This window comes from Podarcis cretensis, assembly GCF_951804945.1.
Source record: "Podarcis cretensis genome assembly, chromosome: 10".
Taxonomy (NCBI): domain Eukaryota; kingdom Metazoa; phylum Chordata; class Lepidosauria; order Squamata; family Lacertidae; genus Podarcis; species Podarcis cretensis.
Genome location: NC_137179.1, coordinates 32,518,256 through 32,532,897, shown reverse-complemented (window position 1 = coordinate 32,532,897; position 14,642 = coordinate 32,518,256). Strand labels below are relative to the sequence as shown.

The 14,642-nt window shown below is 44.0% G+C and overlaps 1 long non-coding RNA gene across 1 annotated transcript in view; it reads right to left on the bottom strand.

The window, feature by feature from the left end:
• The window catches only part of LOC307225803, a 146,365-nt gene that overhangs the window by 100,116 nt on the left and 31,607 nt on the right, over positions 1–14,642 (bottom strand). The gene's annotated exons all lie outside the window — the stretch shown is intronic.

The following is a 14,642-nucleotide window of genomic DNA, read 5'->3' as shown; positions in this document are numbered from 1 at the left end:
CAGGAGCTGGGACCGAACGACGGGAGCTCACCCCGCCGCGGGGATTCGAACCACTGACCATACGATCGGCAAGTCCTAGGCACTGAGGTTTTACCCACAGCGCCACCCGCATCTCTAAACACCTGGGTAGGCTTGTCTAAATGAAAATGTCGGAGTGCTGGTGCTGTCACACTAAACTCTTGAGTTCTAAGGGAGCTGGGCATGTTTAGCCTGGAGAAGAGGAGGTTAAGGGGTGATATGATAGCCATGTTCAAATATATAAAAGGATGTCACATAGAGGAGGGAGAAAGGTTGTTTTCTGCTGCTCCAGAGAAGCGGACAAGAAAGAAGATTCCACCTAAACATTAGGAAGAACTTCCTGACAGTAAGAGCTGTTCGACAGTGGAATTTGCTGCCAAGGAATGTGGTGGAGTCTCCTTCTTTGGAGGTCTTTAAGCAGAGGCTTGACAACCATATGTCAGGAGTGCTCTGATGGTGTTTCCTGCTTGGCAGGGGGTTGGACTCGATGGCCCTTGTGGTCTCTTCCAACTCTATGATTCTATGATTCTATGATTCTTGCAGATGCAGTGTGGGTATTATGTGGCCCCTTTCAGAGGAAAAATGGGGAGCAAATGTGATTACAGAGTGGGAAGAGTCAGGTCCTGCTTGCAAGCTTCCCATAGGCGTCTGGTTGCTACTGTGAGAACAGGATGCCCGATGGGCCTTTGACCTGATCCAGCAGGGCTCTGCTTTGGTTCTTACACGCTGTTAATCAGAAGGTGCCCTCCTGTCACCAGGTGGCACTCTTTTACCACATGCCTCACGAAAAGAGTTTCTCAGGTAGAGATGCTCAGCACTGTGATTGGTACCTGACTGGTTTTAGACCGATTTCTCCTGGCTTTTTTGTGTGTGTCCGGATTGGCCACCATCCAAGGCTGTAGAGAGGCCTCTGGCCCTATTATTATTATTATTGTTATTATTATTATTATTATTATTATTATTATTATTATAACTGTAATCAGCAAAGATCTTGGTGACTGCTCTTATCTATCAAGGGAGGGAAATGGGGACAGCGGGCTGTCAGGTGTTTGAGAAACATGGCACAAGGAACATTTGACAGGCGAGAGGAACTGTGAAAGTTGGCCTTCAGGGGGTGGGAACTGGTAGTGATCTGGTTCTCTGAGCCAAAAAGTTTCCTCACCACTATTCTAGGTTAATGAAATACTTTGGAATGTAAGGGGGAAATCTATTTGGAAGGGAAGAGTGGACAGAGCTTCCTCATGCTGCCCAAACACTTACTTGCCCCCACCCTAAAAGGGCTGACAGTGGCACAGAATCCTAACTGCAGACTGACTGACACAGACATATTTTTCTGGCATAGACATAATTTGATCAGCAAGGTTGATGCCAGTTCAACCTGTGCAATGCCATCCTTCATTTAAAAGGTACCGTTTGTGTGTCCATCACTTGTCCAGCAGCTGGATAAAGGAGATGCTACAGAGGAGAAGGTTGCCAGGAGAAAAGAAGTAATCTGCTGAGGAATAATATCCTTGGGGAGCACAAATTATGTAATTTTTAGCTCTTGCATAGCTGACAGCAGGCTCAGCAACTGTTCTAACATCAGCAGTTTGCATTCCCAACAGAGCTGTCCAACTAGCATAGCCAAAGAGTCATTTATGAATTTCAACAATGCACCCATACAAACACTGGGAGTGGGGTGGGGGAGGGGAGTAGCCAGATATCCCCTTTGCATTTACTGACTGACTATCCAATAAGTATTAGCAGAGGTCATTAAGTGCTTTCTTTTCGGCACCCCTGCACAAAGACCCTAATTTAGCAGAGCTGAGATAAAGCTGATGCTATATATTTATTTGCAGCTAGTGGGCTTAATTATTACCATGATTAATCCCTATAGCTCCTGAGTAGTTACTTAATTATCACCGTGATTAATCCCTATAGCTCCTGAGTAGTTACTAATAATACCAACTTGGGGTATTAATGCACCACAGATGTTATTTGGGGAGGGGAGTGAATGTGATATCGGGTTGCTTCAACTTTTATTGTTTAATCCAGTCTATATTAATGCAGAAGTAAATCCCATGAAGTTCAGTGGGACCTGCTACCTTTGGAAGAAGCGGTCTATAGGAGTTGGTTACATGTATTAGCAAGGGGCAACTGCCTGTGTATTAGTGTGAGCTCAGGATCACAGCCTCAGAATCATGTGCTCCTTACTGGGCTCCTTAAATAGCAAGCTTGTAAAGCACCATTAAAGAAACTGAATCATGAATTTTCTGCTATTTCCCCCTCTCTTTTTTAGCTTGCAAAGGATGCACATTTTATTCAGTGTCATGCAATTTGGGGGCAGATGACTTCATTCCTAGAAATAATTCTCTCACCTTCCCTGTGTGTGGCTATACGACTCTCTCAATTAATTCTAAGCTTCTAATTACTTGGAAATGTTAAGCGTTTCAATTTGTTCCCTCTTATCCATACCAGTGTAACCGTAAATTTAAAAGCCAGTGTTGGCTTGTTTTTTTCTTCTACTTTTAAAGATGAAATTGTGTCTTCACTGATTTCATTCCCTGAACTCCCAGCTTTTCTTGCCTTGCTTATCTGGTCCCCACCATCCCTGATATTAAAAAATTCCCAAGAATTCATAATTTTTAAATTGCTGTCTCTAGTCCTCCTCCCCTCTTTTCCCCTCTTAAATGACTTCAGGGAAGAGGCTGGCTGGTTCCGGGTGCTGAGTCTATAGGGGGACAAGGCCTTTCTGGTATCTCTCATCAGCATCCGTCTGTAATCACTACCCACTGTGTAATGACAGTAATTAGGAAGAGCAAAAATGCCTCAGGACTGGAAGAGCTGACAGAGTTTAGGGGAGCCAGATGGTGTTTGCACTTAAGGAAGGATTGGAAAAAAAAAACAGGAAAAAAGATTATCTCATCTCGTTAAATCAGCTTTCATTTCTTTTATTTAGTGTCACAATTGGTTTGGTCGTAGAGAGAGTACAAAAGGACTTGGCAGATTCTGCAGACCAGCACACCAGCATGTCCGATTGATGCAGAAATCTAATAAACACCCACAACACGGCTGATTATAACACAGCCCATTCCTATGGGCTCCTGTGCTGAGTTAGCAGTTCATAGGCTCAGGTGGGGCAGGACATAAAGGCATGGGAAGCACAACACATTCTTTCCCTCGGGCACCTGTAGTTAACTAACACTGAGCAGCTAATGTAATATAAGCCATCAATATTGTTCTACACATGCTCCAGGCAGTGAGAACTTCAGGAGTGAAGAGTGTATTCAGGTTCAGTTACTTTTGAAAAGTCTCATGGCATTTTGTAATATTTGCATTTATTTATAAATATACAGGTTGAGCAGAGGTGACTCACAGCATCAGATGCCCCAACAGTTGTCCCAAAGTTTGCTGCTCACTACCAGATTTCTATGGGAACAATCAGATTTTTTTTTACAGAGAGTCTCAGCTCTCTCTGTCCTTTCCCCAGTCTCCCTCTCCCTAACCAGATGTGGGACCAAAAGGTGAATCATCTTCCTGCTTTCCTTCTTGGTCTATTCACGAAGGTGGTAGAAGTTTGAGGTGACAACCGTCACTAACACAAGGACATGTTTGGGCGAAGATCTTACCAAGTGGCTTTCCAATACCCTTTGCTCCCACTGACTCAGAACCTCTTTATAATTAGAATCATGGCACTGAAAGGAATACCTGAAGGATCCTTTAGTCCAACTTCAACCTGTTGCTTCACTATTCCCAGTTTCCTGTGTTTGTATAACACCAAGCCCCTGCCCTCCGAACAAATATTGCAGATTCTAATGGGTATATTACCTTTCCCCTGGAACACATTGCCCACCCTGAACCTGAGCGCCTTATTTGTTGCCAGTATTATCAGGGAGATGTTTCTGGACAGTAGGAAAAGGGAAACATCTCCCCTCCAAAAAAATCTTCCCAAGAAGAGGGGAGGGAGCTAATCCCAAACCACAATCCCTTCCAGGTCGTTAAGAAATCTAAGGTACTGAAACAGACCAATGTCCTGTCTTGCTTTACTTAATTTTCCTCTCCCTCCAACTTCCTTCCAAAATTCTATGGCTCACTGTCGGCCTGTTTTCCTGTTTTTGTTTTACATGATAGGTTTCTTTTAATTTACAACCCAATAAATTTCTATATCCCTGGGATGCTGAAACAGCGGCCTTATTTTCCCATGTTAGGGGTGATGGCCTGGGAATCCGATTCAGAGGCTGAATCGGAGGAACCCCAGCCTGCACAGGAGTCCCCGCCTCCAGGGCCGGCTGAACTGGGGCAGGGCCTTGATTCTGAAGCGCCCGCACCTGTGCCGGATCCTCAGGAGCAGGCACCAGGTGAATCCACTCTGGCTCCGGAGGTGGTTGAGGACTCAGTGCTTACAGGTGCGCCTCTCCCAGCCCTGTCAGGGGAAGGTGAGTCTCCCCCTGGGTCCAGTTACCCTCCAGCCTCTCCTGAGCTGCAGAGGCTCAGGGCAGAGAGGCGGAGGGAACTGGTTTCTCCCAGGAGGAGTGCTCACCTTAAGGCCAGGAGAGGCGGGTCTCCTGGGGGCCGGGACCGGCCCTGGCCTCAGAGAAGATAAAGGCCAGTCAGCCCAGTCCCAGGTTGCAGGAGCAACGTCATTGATGAGCTGTTTCGGCCAGCATCCAGTCCTGTTTCCCCCAGAGTTCCTGTCCTTGCCCGGCTTCCCTCTGTGGACCCCGCTTCGCCCAAGGAGGACTGTCTGCCGACCCTCGACTCAGGTCCTGGACCTCGCCCCACGGTAACCTCCCCCTGGGACCATCACCTTAGCATTCTACTTCCAAGCACATTGGCTCCTAAATCTTTCCAAATTCGTATATTCGGAGGGATTATGACGTATTTACACATTAATATATTGAAATGTATTAACACATGTATATGAGGTAAGGTGGAGGGTTTTTTTCCTTTTTCCCTGGACAGATACATTTGAGTTGGTTTAATACAAGACATTTGGACCATACCACACCCTAGGGTAGGGGGTATTCACAAAACAAGACAATTGTGGATGCAGTTGTATATGCAAAGACTCCCCTGGAGCTACCACCCCTTTGTTCAGGACTCCAGATCTTGGGGAAATCCCCCTTCTTACAGATGTTTGTGCTTTAAGTGTGGATGCCTAGGAAGTGGGGGTGTCAGAGGCAGTACTAGTCCATACTTCCCTGCTCCTTATTCTTCCCTTGTTGAATACACATGCTAATAACACCTGAGTAGCTCTTCTATCTGTAACCTGCTGCAGGTGAACATAAAACCATTTCCCACTATTCCACCATCCTCCCTCTTGTCACCCCAGTGGCTGAATCATGGGAAATGGCTGCAGTGTGAACATCAAACAACCCAGTTTAGAATCTTAGAGTTGGAAGGGACCCTGAGGATCATCTAGTCCAACCCCTTGCAATGCAGGAATATGCAGCTGTTGCTTATGGGGACTGAACCTGCAACCTTGGTGTTATCAGCACCACGCTCTAACCAGCTGAGCTATCCAGGTGTGGACAACCTTTGGTCCTCAGCTGTTGCTGAACTACAACTTTCATCAGCCCCAGCAAGCCTGGACAAGGGTCATGGGAGTTTGCACACAAAGCAGATGCTCCATCCCTGAGCTACAGCCTTTCCCCTTCTTTGGTTTTGTTCAATACATTTTCCTCAATTCTCAAGGGAATTTGGAATTGATCATCTCTCTTTCTCTAAAACTCTGAGATATAAATATCTTGCCTACTTACCACGTCTGAAGCTTGCGAGATATTAAAAGAGACCTAGAGAACAATAGCGGAGAGAGGCGAGGGAGAGAGTGGTTGGCTGGTTCCCTGGGATGGGTGGAGCCAGACTGTCACCCAAGACCCATAATTAACTGGCTGTGTCATTTGACTCCTGTGTAAGAAAAGGCTGCTGCTTACTCAGTTATTACTCAGGAAATTGTTGTAGGGGAACTATGGCACGGCGTGCAACTGAAGCCGCCATGTTGATGTGATTGGGCTATATCCTGGGTAGGCAAACTAAGGCCTGGGGGCTGGATGCAGCTGAATCGCTGCCTTCTGCAGACAGTCTGGGAATAGTGTGTTTTACATGAGTAGAATGTGCCCTTTTATTTAAAATGCATCTCTGGGTTATTTGTGGGGCATAGGTATTTTTTCTTTCCCCCCCCCCCAATGTAGTCTGACACACACCCCCCACAAGGTCTGAGGGACAGTGGACCGGCCTCCAGCTACAAACAAACTTTGATCTGGTTTTGGAAAGCCTGGAGCTCCCCTTTAGCTGCTTCCAGCCAATTGGTCGGTCACTCAGTGCACTAAACTTACCAAATCTACTGCATGCCAAAAAGCAGGTAAGTGTGTGGAGGCTGACCTGCCAGCCCATCACCCTTGAATCTTGGAGCATATCCACACAGAACAAGGTTGAAATATTGTATTGTGCATCAAAACAACAGGTATTCACCAGCTTGGGGGGGATTGGGGGTTGTAAACAGTTCAAATAAATACACATGCATATGCACACAACTAACATCAAAGAACTTCAGAAAACTGATCTTCCATTTTTGGTAGACCTGGTGACTATGAGCCCTGGATAGCTCTGGCCTCTGAGAAACTGGTACTGTAGATCTACCCCTCTCTTGTTTTTCATCTGCTGTTTATCTATGTATTCCCACCCACAATTCTTTCCTGGTAGGGTTGCCAGACCTCCAGGACTGACCTGAAGTATCCAGCAGGCAGGTAGCAGGCCTGAATCTCCAGGCGGGCAAGACTGCCTTTAAGAACAATAACAGAAGAATTAAGAAGGCTGTGCACGTACCTTGCAAGAGTCAGTCTTGCAGCAGCTGGCTACAAATTCTAGCATAAATGCTTGGTGGCAGGGTCCACCCTCCATTCCCCTCTCCCAGTTAACCTCCAACTCTAGGGCCCACCCCTATGACATCAGCAGGGGGTCATCCTTATATCTCAAGTTTGCACCCTGAAATCTCATGGTCTAGGATGTTTCCAACCTTCATGCTCTCCAGCCCTTCATTCATTGCACTGTTGCTTCAATCAATCTTACTGGCTTCCTCCCCAACTTGAATAAAATATGGGGGGGGGGAGGTAAGCCCTGCCCACATAACTGATCACATGCACACCATTTGAATGGCAATGCCCATTAACTTTGGGTGGTCAGGCCCCCTCAAATATTATATTGGGGGGCTGAATCCCCCTTGGCCCCAAGGATTTGGTGCCTATGCTCCCCGCCCCGCATTGCGCTCCCTGCTTTTTAAGAAAGAACACACCAGGATAGCTCAGTTGGTTAGAGCATGGTACTGATAATGCTAAGGTTGCAGGTTTGATCCCTGTAAGGCATATGAACACAAGGTTGCTTTGCAAGGCCTGTGTAACCCACACTCCCTCAGCCACATCCCCAGACTTGAACTAAATGGGTTTTCGTGGACCTCAAGCCCAACTCTGTCCCTTTAGTTGTTAAAAGGAACTGCTAAAGAGGTCCCATTGGGTGGGCAAACTTAGCCTGGAAGGTTACATAACAAAAGTGATGGCTAAATGCAGGTGTTGTTATTACAGAAATGAAATACCTGGGGATCCTACTGGCAGTGGCGGAGCTTCATGCTCCAGCACCGGGGGGGGGGGGGGGCAGCCATGATGGCACCCCACCGGGATCATGGTGCCAGGGGTGGTGCATTTCCCCCACCCCCCTCTTCCTCTGCCAGTGCCTACTGGGAAGGACTACTCAACCCCTCCTGCCTGGGATCAAAGTTTCTGTGGGGTGGAGGGCAGTCTTGAAACTGACAGCCTGAAAGAAGAGCAGAGGCTTGGCTTATGGCACTGGGAACTCTAGAAACCTAATTGGAGAGTAGTGTGCAGCTGAAGTGTACACCTTGGCACCAGAACTTTGAAGTCACACAACACAGAAGAGCTGGGGTGAGGCTGCAGTATTCAAATACAGTGGTACCTCAGGTTACAGACGCTTCAGGTTACAGACTCCGCTAACCCAGAAATAGTACCTCGGGTTAAGAACTTTGCTTCAGGATGAGAACAGAAATTGTGTGGTGGCAGCGGGAGGCGCCATTAGCTAAAGTGGTACCTCAGGTTAACAACAGTTTCAGTTTAAGAACAGACCTCCAGAATGAATTAAGTTCTTAACCCAAGGTACCATTGTACCTTAAATCTGTCACTTTATAACTTCTTGGTTTTATCATGTATGTATTTTGACTACTCACATAAAAGGGAGAAAACTGTTCTCATTAGGAGAAAAGGAAGGGTAAGAACTGAAGGTTCAGGTGAAAAGGATTTCTTTCTACTATTAAACAAACATTTAATTCAAATCCTCCTCGGAAATGGTTCCGTCAGATAGAGAGGGTAATTGGCTCATTGATCCAGCGTTATCCTAATTTGATTCTCTCTTAGAACTGCAAACTGAACAGGCAAGGGTTCAGATCTGTTGGATAATACAAATGAATCTCCTTCAGCAAATTTGGCCATTGGAGAAGAAAATCACTCTTAGGAGAGGTTATCTACACACTGCTTATTGACAGGGAAATGATGAGGAAATTTCTTCTTTAGGTGAAAGGCATTGAGCGAATTCTATCTTATATTAATGCTCAGTTTCATGTAATTAGTTCTGTAATTGAACTAGAAATAGTAACAGCAAATGAGAAAGCTGTTTTGAAAGGTCATTGGGAAGAATCGAGCTTAATGCTCTCATGCCTCAGTTGGACAACCATAGCACTGGATTTGGGTATCTGTGCTGGAATGTGTTCTAAGATCCGTATCCTCTGTTAGCCTCAGCTGCCCTCCTCCTGAGAAAGACTGAACCAAACCTCTTTTATGGAGAGAATCCATTGCCTTTGAGATCCAACACACTGTGGATGAAATTGCCTGTCTGGAAACATTAAGATAAAGGATGGAATTTCAGATGTTCCCAGTACATCTGGGTCAGAAGAGGCTGCTGAACACAGTTTCTACTGTAGGCATTGTCGTACGACAGTCAGCAGGAACTGGCATGCTTTCCAGAGCCCTCAGAAGGATTTGATGTGGGAGTCTGTTGTAATAAGATGCCATAACGAAAAATTCCCTCTTCAGGCCAGTTTGCCAAATTACAGATCAAACATCTTTTGATGTTTGGATTTCTCCATAACGGTTAGTGCAGGATGCGAATTGTGGTAAAAATTATGCTGAAAGTCAAACCATCCTTGTGACCATTATTGTGGGGAGGGGTATATATTTTGCCTGGGCTTTGAATTTGGCAGTTTGTCCATCACTGCAACTCCTGCTTCTCAGTCCTGACCAAGAACTTAGTAAAGAAAACACATTTTAAACGTGTTATAACACTGTGGCACCAGATGGCGCTGTGGAGTTCCATCTTTCACCAATGTCATTTCCCATTATCAGGTTTACAACATGGATTCCTGCAACCATTTTTTTGATGTGTCTAGATCCAGCCCAGGTAAGATTCCTCTTAAGAAATACCACCAGCAGGTCCACCACACCTGTAGCAAAGAAGACTTCTGAAAGAGTCTACCAGTTGCAATGAAACGTTTTCAATAAATCGGTGTCATTGTTTAACCAACCCAAATTGGGTCCATGGTTGATGATTAGCAGTCCTTTATTTCTTACAATTCATAGTTCCAATATGTCGCTCTTTCTCTCAGCCCAAGCCTGCAAGCCATTTATGCATCAGAAGATATATAAACAGATAGTCAGTTGGAGACAACACCCAGTCAATGACTGCTGAGATGCTGCCAGGTAGGGTTGCCATATCCAAACTCTGATGGAGCTCATGCAATTTATTGCAGAGAAGGGTCCATTTTGTCTGGTGTAATATTTAGGTAGGTAGGTTCTTGTGTATTTATTTCATGTCTATCCCACCTTTCTCCAAAGAAACTCAAGGTGTACATGGTTCTCCCCTTTCCCTTCTGTATTTTATCATCACAAAAACTCCACAGTGGCCTGGTTTGCACACACCTTTACCACGTGAACTTGCTCATAGCTGCTTTGCTACTCCTGGGCTTTTTAGATCAGTGCAGGACTAGGAATATATCAATGTTGTTTTCTCTCAGTTCCTCATTCCCCCCTCTTAGGTTTGATTCTCCACATATCTACATCAGGATTTCATTTTTTTTTTGCGGGGTGAGGAGCTAAGTCCTCAAGAACTGTTTCTGTGCAAATTTCTCCTAATATGCACATTTTCTTAGCAATTTCCCTAATACTCATTTTTGCAAATGAAATTTCCCCTAAAATAATAATTTTCATATGTTATGTTTGCCAATAAATGCATCAGATATACACTTTTTATCCTAGTATATGCATTGTTGTACACGTTGCTTGGCTGGAAAACTGCACTGCAAAATTCAAGGAAGTGTGAATTTCAAAGCAGGGCTGCGTTTTGGTTCAGGTATTGTTTCGGAAAGTGGAAATTCAACAACTTCACCTTTAAATGCAAACTGGGCCATGACTGGTCCAAGGTCACCCAGTGAGCCTCAGGACTGAGTGGGAATTTAATTCCTGGTCTCTGGTCCTAATCCAACACTGTAACCACTACCCCAGTGTTCTTCAACCCCAGATTTCCAGGTGTTGTTTAACTGCGACTCCCATGATCCCCAGCCGGCTTAGTCAGTGGTCAGGGATGATGGGAGCTGTAGTCTCACAAAATCCAAGGTTGAAGAACACTGCATTACATTGACTCTTTCCCCGCCACAGTGCTGCTGTAGTGATGACAGGAGAAGCAGCGTCTGGCAGAATCAAAGGTGAAAAGTGCCTCTTTCCAGGACGGGTCCCGTTGGAAGGAAGATCTGTGGGGCATTGTTCTAAGTGACAGCAAAAGTTCTAGGAGAGCAGAGTCCCAGCTGCCAAGGGAGTGGGGGAGACAAGGCTGAATTTAAGCAGACAGTGAACAAAGGAGTGAGAACTAATTATAGGATCATTGAGGCTGGAAGAAAGAGTCCCTTAATTGGCTGTCTAGGAGTGACTGGAGAGGAGAGATGAAAAGAGCTAAGTGTTGAGGGCTGCTTTGCCTGGAGTAAATGAAGAGAAAGGGTTCGTGTGGCGGTGGGAGGATCACAAAACTGGAACGTCTTTAAGGGATAAATGGTTTTGAAAAAAAGAATGGGACATCCTTCAGGATGTCCAGAAATACATGTTAAGAAAAAGACAGAGCAAAGGACAAAAAAAGGAGCAAAGGGAAACTTTGAGCCAAAGGCCTACGGAAAAAAAAATGTTCAGTAGTCTGCAGGACCAAGATAACATGGAAGCAATCAGAGGTACAAATATCCCTATTCATGGCAGAATTCTTTGGATCACAACTACCTTTTGGTTTTCCTGATTTTACAGACGCTTCTGTTCTACAGATCTGTAAATTGTGATTGGTGCAATGACTGGCTTATTCTGAACAACAACAACAACAACAACAACAACAACAACAACAACAACAACAATATATATTCCAGCATTAGTACAAATTATTGCCGCCCATGTTTGTTGTTTCTGGCAAGACACTATACAGTGGTACCTCAGGTTACATACGCTTCAGGTTACAGACTCTGCTAACCCAGAAATAGTGCTTCAGGTTAAGAACTTTGCTTCAGGATGAGAACAGAAATCATGCTCCGGCAGCGTGGCAGCAGCAGGAGGCCCCATTAACTAAAGTGGTGCTTCAGGTTAAGAACAGTTTAGGTTAAGTACGGACCTCCGGAATGAATTAAGTACTTAACCTGAGGTACCACTGTATTCCATGGCGAGATAAATTCAGCAAGGGGATTCCCCCCCCCCCCCGGATTCAAGCAATCAATTAATGACCCCCCGAAGAAAAAGTACACAATTTATGTGTGCTTATACAAAACAACAAAGGAGAAAAGGCACCACAAAGAAGAATAAAGGAAAGGCGGTGAAAGATACACAGATTTTATTGGTCTAAAATGTTCTCCTTCTTCAGGTCACTTATGAAGCACACCACTGTGAGTGCGTTTTGCAACCATCTCCTGACTCCCCCCTCCTTTCCCCATCTTTCTTTTTTGCACTATGAGAACAGAGTCTGTCACCTTGTGGGATGCGGTAGAAATCAGACTGGATGCAGGAGTAAGGGGGCGCCTTTTAGAGTGACACAAATGTTTCCTGACTCCTGAGCAGAGTGAAGGCGACAGGCAGATTGCAAGCGGGAGTGTGTCTGGGCTGGTGTCAGTGCGTCCTGTTGACAAGGGACTGACCCTTTCCCACCTGGGGCATCTTGGACTGTTGCCCAGGAGTAGTGAAATCAGCTCTTTATGTATGCTGCTGTTGATGATAAAATGGTCCCCCCTTTCCCTTCTCATTTAGAACAGGCAAGATTGATCTGTTTGTCGATGGATGACACATTTGGAGTCTCAGGGCTGGAGGTCCCTGCCCTGGGTGACAGAATACTGGGCTAGACCAGGAGGCAGGTCACTAACCAGTAAACACCATTGGTCTCTTTCAGCACGGCAGTTACTATGTTTATACATTTAAAAAACACAACTGGGCCTAGGGATGCAGAAAAAGAGTTGGGGTGATCCTGTACATGCAGACTAGGGTTATTTCTAAAAAGAGGAACATAGTACTCATGATCTAATAAAAACTTTTGCCACCATCACCCTAATTGACATTTCCCCCCACCCTCCTAGAAGTACCTTATTCCCTGCAAAAGGCAAAAAAAGGAGACCAAGGGTGGATGTACACTCATGGTTTTTCATGTTAAGGAACGGTTAAGGAATTGTTTTGATAACATAGATGGACACGTGATATCCTACTTTTTATGTTCATAATGCATTATTACCTGGTCTTTTTTATCACTTTTAAAAAAATCGTTTTATGCTGCTATATTGGGGAAAAACTGCTCATATGTCCCTATGTTCCGTCAGTTGGATTTTTTTTTAATAGATATTTATTAAGGTTTTTAGCAAAATACAACAAAGAAGAAAAAACACAAAACAGAAAAATACACAAAACACAAAAAATAGGTAAAAATAAAAAAGAAGAAAAGAAAAAATCCATTATTCTTTTACTAACTTTAAAGCTCATATCCTTATTTTCCTGACCTCCTCACACCTTCCCTTTTTGTATTCCCATTTACATAATCAGATCAGCAAATCCTTACCCTCTTTTATTTATCTTAACTCTATATCTTAACCTGTTAAAACTCTATGTTTTCACCCATTATCAATTCACTTATTGCATACTCTTTTTAACTTTGTTGCTAATACCACTTATTTCCAATCCAACATCATTTTAACATTCATTAATTTTATAGTGTTTCTGCAGGTAGTCTTTAAATTTCTTTCAGTCTTCTTCCACCAACTCTTCTCCCAGGTCTCGGATTCTGCCAGTCATTTCCGCTAATTCCATATAGTCCATCACCTTCATCTGCCACTCTTCCAGGGTGGGTAGATCTTGTGTCTTCCAATACTTTGCGATAAGTATTCTTGCTGCTGTTGTTGCATACATAAAAAAAGTTCTATCCTTCTTTGGCACCAATTGGCCGACCATACCCAGGAGAAAGGCCTCTGGTTTCTTCAGGAAGGTGTACTTAAACACCTTTTTCATTTCATTATAGATCATTTCCCAGAAAGCCTTAATCTTTGGGCACGTCCACCAAAGGTGAAAGAACGTACCTTCAGTCTCTTTACATTTCCAACATTTATTATCGGGCAAATGATAGATTTTTGCAATCTTGACTGGGGTCATGTACCACCTGTACATCATTTTCATAATATTCTCTCTTAGGGCATTACATGCCATAAATTTCATACCGGTGGTCCACAACTGTTCCCAGTCAACAAACATAATATTATGACCAATATCTTGTGCCCATTTAATCATAGCTGATTTAACCGTTTCATCCTGTGTATTCCATTTTAACAGCAAGTTATACATTCTTGATAAGTCAGTTGGATTTTGACTGCAATTAGCAAAAAACCACAAACTGTAAGCAAAGAACAGACCTTAGCTTCCTGCTCATGATTGGTTTGGGAAGAAACAACCCACAAGCCCAGGTTTGCATATCACAACAAAACAGACTCTGGTCAGAACCAAGGGAGGAGCAAAGCATTCATGCATACTAACCATAGTTTATTTTGAACTATGTGAACTGGTGTATGTGAACTGAGTGATAGTGGAAGACGGAAGAAATACCATCACAGGAACAATGGCAAGAAAAGCTGATGAACTATGCAGAAATGGCTAAGCAACAGACAAACTACGAGAGAAGGACAAAAAGGACATCAAAATAGTCTGGGAACCACTTGCAGTTTATTTGCAGAAACGACAGAATGGACTGGATTCACTGGCAGGATTTGAATAAACTTTCACAACTTCATTTGAGCAACAGATATTTTACAGAAATAATAAGGGATTTTATTTTTTGTAGAAAAAGCAGGATGTGATAAATAAAACTAAATAACTCAGCAGAGGGGGAGTTGAGGGAAGTCCAGAGGAGGGGAGGGAGAATAATTGTAAATAACACGATGAATGAGATTTGTATCATTAATTGTTATAAAATTTAAAAAATATTTTAAAGAAAAGAAACATCAATTAGTATTTTATAAATTATAGAAATTAATTTGTCTGGAACAAAAAGGCCAAAAGCTGAGAGATTCTCAAAGTGTGTTTGATCCTTTTCAATTT